Source organism: Bos grunniens, chromosome 11, assembly GCF_055505025.1.
Source record: "Bos grunniens cultivar Pamir isolate PY7600 chromosome 11, Bosgru_T2T1.0, whole genome shotgun sequence".
Lineage (NCBI taxonomy): Eukaryota > Metazoa > Chordata > Mammalia > Artiodactyla > Bovidae > Bos > Bos grunniens.
The window spans coordinates 77,469,498-77,475,827 of record NC_141175.1 but is presented as its reverse complement, the minus strand read 5'-3'; positions in this window follow the sequence as shown (position 1 = coordinate 77,475,827).

The following is a 6,330-nucleotide window of genomic DNA, read 5'->3' as shown; positions in this document are numbered from 1 at the left end:
TCCTGGAATGTGAAGTCAAGTGGGCCTCAAAGCTAGGGGAGGTGATGGAATTCCAGTTGAGCTATTTCAAATCCTGAAAGATGATGCTGTGAAAGTGCTGCACTCAATATGCCAGCATATTTGGAAAACTCAGCAGTGGCCACAGGACTGGAAAAGGTCCGTTTTCATTCCAATCCCAAAGAAAGGCAATGCCAAAGAATGCTCAAACTACCACACAATTGCACTCATCTCACATGCTAGTAAAGTAATGCTCAAAGTTCTCCAAGCCAGGCTTCAACAATACGTGAACTGTGAACTTCCAGATGTTCAAGCTGGTTTTAGAAAAGGCAGAGGAACCAGAGATCATATTGCCAACATCTGCTGGATCATTGAAAAAGCAAGAGAGTTCCAGAAAAACATCTATTTCTGCTTTATTGACATGCCAAAGCCTTTGACTGTGTGGACCACAATAAACTGTGGAAAATTCTGAAAGAGATGGGAATACCAGACCACCTGATCTGCCTCTTGAGAAATCTGTATGCAGGTCAGGAAGCAACAGTTAGAGCTGGACATGGAACAACAGACTGGTTCCAAATAGGAAAAGGAGTACGTCAAGGCTGTATATTGTCACCCTGCTTATTTAACTTATATGCAGAGTACATCATGAGAAACGCTGAACTGGAAGAAACACAAGCTGGAATGAAGATTCCTGAGAGAAATATCAATAACCTCAGATATGCAGATGACACCACCCTTATGGCAGAAAGTGAAGAGGAACTAAAAAGCCTCTTGATGAAGGTGAAAGAAGAGAGTAAAAAAGTTGGCTTAAAACTCAACATTCAGAAAACGAAGATCATGGCATCTAGTCCCATCACTTCATGGGAAATAGATGGGGAAACAGTGGAAACAATGACAGACTTTATTTTGGGGGGCTCCAAAATCACTGCAGATGGTGATTGCAGCCATGAAATTAAAAGACACTTACTCCTTGGAAGGAAAGTTATGACCAACCTAGACAGCATATTCAAAAGCAGAGACATTACTTTGCCAACAAAAGTCTGTCTAGTCAAGGCTATGGTTTTTCCAGTGGTCATGTATGGATGTGAGAGTTGTACTATGAATAGAGATGAGCACCAAAGAATTGATGCTTTTGAAGTGTGGTGTTGGAGAAGACTCTTGAGAGTCCCTTGGACTGCAAGGAGATCCAACCAGTCCATTCTGAAGGAGATCAGCCCTGGGATTTCTTTGGAAGGAGTGATGCTAAAGCTGAAACTCCAGTACTTTGGCCACCTCATGCGAAGAGTTGACTCATTGGAAAAGACTCTGATGCTGGGAGGGATTGGGGGCAGGAGGAGAAGGGGACGACAGAGGATGAGATGGCAGGATGGCATCACTGACTCGATGGATGTGAGTCTGAGTGAACTCCAGGAGTTGGTGATGGACAGGGAGGCCTGGCGTGCTGCAATTCATGGGTTTGCAAAGAGTCAGACATGACTGAGTACTGGACTGAACTGAACTGAACAAACATTTAGTCCATACCACAGAAATAGTCCCAAGTTTGAGAATATCTGCTCTAGGAAAATTCCCCTTTTTATTACCCATTAGGGTTTGAGCCCAAGGTTCCAATCTTATCTCCTGTTCTGATGAACTATGTGGGAGAGAAGAGCTGTTGAAGACCTCTCAGCCTGATAGAGAAGTCTATATGTATCCTTCAAAATCCTACTCTGGAAGCAGGAAGCAACCCTAGGTGCCTGTATGAGATACAGCATCCAGATGAGATAAAGAGCAAGAAGTGTGTGAATAACATGGAAGATAAGAATTTTGACATCACCTCCTTATATGGTCCCCACATTATGTTCTACATTGTGTCCCTAATTTCATCCTTGCTCCACATCAGAGCCTGTGTCCCTTGGTAATGGAAGTAAGGTGGGAAAAGCATTAGCTCCTTAGCATGGGTTGGAGAAAGACTCTTGGTAAGCAGTGGATGCCTCCAACCAGATTCATTAATAAATTGAGGGCAGATTCAGGGTCAACAGGAAGGAAGTGATCCTGGAGGACAGGAGGAAACATCTGGAAGACATGGACTTGAACTTGATCAGTAGATCTTTCTTAATGGACAGCTCAAGTCTTTGAATTCTTTTTGCTTCAGAGTCTGGCATAGCTCAAATTGGTTAACCTTTAAGACATTATGTAAGTTAAGCATTTGTTTGGTGGTGTTGAGGGAAGATATGAGGGCACATTCTCAAATTAAAAAGAAAAAAGAGGAAGTGCTCTGTTTTCTTAGTGACTGCTTTGGTTTGTCCTATTTACACATAGTCCTCTTTTGCCTTACTTTGGCTTGGCTAGCTACTAGGAGTAGCTGGGTGAGTTTATTATCCCATCTCCTTGGTAATCAAGTTGAAGGATTCCTTTTTCATTCTAGCCCAGAGAAGAATATGCTGGTCCATATCATCTGCAGGAGACTCAGGCAGGGACCAAATCACTAACTGACCCTGTCCTGACTATGGGTGAAGCATGAACAAGACATATCAGGGTTGAAAACTTCTAATGGTCTTTGATGTCAAAAGGTGCTATTTTTTCAACTACCAGATATTATTTTTAATATAAATAAACATGATATGATAGTGCCTATCATTATAAAATATCTCTTTAATTCATCCCAAGAGGGGTTGTCAAGGAAAATGGTGATCTACATTTTGCTAAGTCTGATGATTTTTCTTCAGCTCTCACATTACTTGTCAGTAGTGCCTGGCATTGTTTATCATTACCATTTTCTTGAAATATTTTTTGTACTCAACTTTGGGAACATTCCACTTGTTTCATTTTCTCCTATTTCATAGGTTGTTCCTTTTCTATTTCTTTTTTGTTTTCTTCTCATTTCCTCAGGTCAAAACACTTGGTATACTTGTTAAAAATATGGTACCCAGTCTGTACACCTAGAAATTCTCTTTCCATTGGTCTGAGTTGGAGTCTAGGTATTTTTTTTTAAGATGGTTAAGATATGAATTTTACATTACATGCATCTTACCACAATTAAAGCAATGAAAAAAAAAAGCCTCTTAGGTGATTCTTACTAGCAGCCAGGACAAAAACTTCAGATTTATCTATTTACAATACTCAAATTTATATCTCTAGCCTGTAACTCTCCATGAATTCTAGAATTGTCTTTCCCACTGACAGCTTGACTTCTCTCCTTGGATGTCAAATAAGCTTCTCAGACTTGACTGGACCGAAAGCAAATTTGTGGTTTTCCCATCCTGTACCTGCTCATCCCACAGTTCTCCCCCAAATCCTCAGAGTCATTATTGACTCTTCTCCTCTCATGTTCCCCACCCAAACGTCAGCAAATCTTGTTAGCTATGTTTTCAAAATATATTCAGAATCTGACAATCTTCCACCACTTTTGCTACTACTAATCTGACCCAAATCACCATCATTTCCCACCTGGATTATTGCAGAAGCCACCTAATTGGTCTCTTTGCCTCTATCCTTGTCCTTAAGCAGTCTTTGTAAAACTTAACACGGACAATGTTATTCCTTTGTATCATATCCTCTGACTGACTTCACATCTCATCCAGAAGAAAACTCACAGTCTTTAAAATATCTCACCAAGCCCACACAATCTGCCCCTCAGCCTTTATCTGTCTCATCTCTTACGATGTTCTGCCTTCTCTCCATGCTGCTGTTACTCTGGCCACTCTGTCTTGTCCAGCATGCTCCCATCTCAGGGCCTTTGCTCTTCCTGCAGCCTCTGAGGCTTCAGTTGGTTAGCTTGTCCAAGTTCACACAACCAGTACGTGGCCAAGCTGAGATTCCAACCCACCTCTGGTTCTAAATTCGGTGCTTTTACTATGGTATCATGTGGCCTTGCAAACAGTATTCATTCCATCATCTGGTAAATGCTGTTCTAGGTGCTGAGGATAGAGTAGCAAACAAGACAAAGCGCCTAACTTTGTGGAGCTCACATTCTAACTGGGAGAGATAAAAAATAAATACATTCAACATATAGTATGTAGAGAAAGTCAAAGTTGCTCAGTCATGTCCAACTCTCTGTGACCCCATGGACTATAGAGTCCATGGAATTCTGCAGGCCAGAATACTGGAGTGGGTAGCCTTTCCCTTCTCTAGGGGATCATCCCAACCCAGGGATGAACCCAGGTTTCCCCACATTGCAGGCAGATTCTTCACCAACCGAGCCCAAGAATACTAGAGTGGGAAGTCTATCCCTTCTCCAGCGCATCTTCCTGACCCAGGAATTGAACCGGGGTCTCCTGCATTGCAGGTGGATTCTTTACCAACTGAGCTATCAGGGAAGCTCTCTATGTAAAGAGTTTATTATGTACATTAGTATGTAAGATGATGTTAAATGCTGAGGAGAAAAGTAAAGCAAGGTGAGAGAGACAGGAAATGCAGGGCAAGCATTGCTCTTGTATTAACCTATCGGTAGTCAGGAAGGCCTCACAATAAAGCAACTTTTGAGCAGAGACCCGAGTGGAGAAGGAAGTGTGAGAATAAGCCATGGGGAGAGAAAAAGGGAGACTCAAGTTAGAGAGATGCCAAAGCAATTCACATTTCCTTTGAATTTACTTTCAATGTTCCTGTTAACATACTAAAATATTTCTGAAAAACTATGCTCACCTGTGTTTTGAGTATTTTTGGATTGGTATGAGTGGATTGCTCTTGTCCAGACATGTTTGTGATTAAGAAATTGGAACAAGATTGCAACTTTCAGTTTCACAAAGTCCCTCTGGCCTATAGAAACACACACCAAATGTGAATTCTAGAGTCAGATCACATGTAAAGAAAATCCTGCCTTTACTATGCATACTGTTTGTATATTTATTAAAAAAGTGTTAGTTGCTTAGTTGTGTCTGACTCTTTGCGACCCCATTGACTGTAGCCCATCAGGTTCCTCTGTCTGTGGAAATCTCCAAGCAAGAATACTGAAGTGGGAGGCCATTCCCTTCTCCAGAGGATCATTCGAACCCAGGGATCAAACCCAGGTCTCCTGTTTGTATAACCTAGGACAATTTACTACCCTATTTTAAGCCCCAGTTCCCAAATCTGTAACGTGAGGGTGATTGTAGCAAGTGAGTTTTCAGCCAGTATACACCAATGTGCTGTCTGTTTTGATTGGTTGGCCATATCACTTGTTAATTATTTTCAATATCATCCTTAGATAAAATTATTTACCTCATGGGAGTCATTGTGATAAGGAAATAAAGTAAGCACTTATTATATTTATTATTGTATTTATCATTATTATTAGGATATAATTCACTAATAAACATCTCTATCCTAGTTTATAATATTCTTATAAACTTGGTTGTCTTGGAAAAGTGAAAGTGAAAGTGTCAGTCACTCAGTTGTATCCAGCTCTTTGTGACTCCTCGGATTATAGCCCGCCAGGGTCCTCTGTCCATGGAATTCTCCAGGCAAGAATAGCAGAGTTGGTTGCCATTCCCTTCTCCATTTTCTAGGAAAGATTGGACTAAAAATCAGTTATTCCTTATAGAAGATTGTTTCATAGAAGTTGAGCATGAGTCAGATGTATGAAAACTTGTCTCACATGGGTAGAAGTGGTATCAAAACCATTTACCAGATTGGGACTTAAACCCACGTTCAGTTCAGTTCAGTTGCTCAGTTGTGTCCCATCTTTTTGACCCCATGGACTGAAGCATGCCAGGCCCCCCTGTCCATCACCAGCTCCTGGAGTTTACTCACACTCATGTCCATCGAGTCGGTGATGCCATCCAACCATCTCATCCTCTGTCGTCCCCTTCTCCTCCCGTCTTCAGTCTTTCCCAGAATCAGGGTCTTTGCATCAGGTGGCCAAAGTATTGGAGTTTCAGCTTCAGCATCAGGCCTTCCAATGAATATTCAGAACTGATGTCCTTTAGGATGGACTGGTTGGATCTCCTTGCAGTGCGAGAGATTCTCAAGAGTCTTCTCCAACACCACAGCTCAAAAGTATCAATTCTTCAGCACTCAGCTTTCTTTAGAGTCTAACTCTCACATCCATACATGACCATTGGAAAAACCTTGACTAGATGGGCCTTTGTTGGCAAAGTAATGTCTCTGCTTTTTAATATACTGTCTAGGTTGGTATTAGCTTTTCTTCCAAGGAGGAACCGTCTTTTAATTTCATGCCTGCAGTCACCATCTGCAGTGATTTTGGAGCCCCCCCAAAATAAAGTCTGCCACTGTTTCCCCATCTACTTGCCATGAAGTGATGGGGTCAGATGCCATGATCTTAGTTTTCTGAATGTTGAGCTTTAAACCAACTTTTTCACTCTCTTCTTTCACTTTCATCAAGAGGCTCTTTAGTTCTTCTTAGCTTTCTGCCATAAG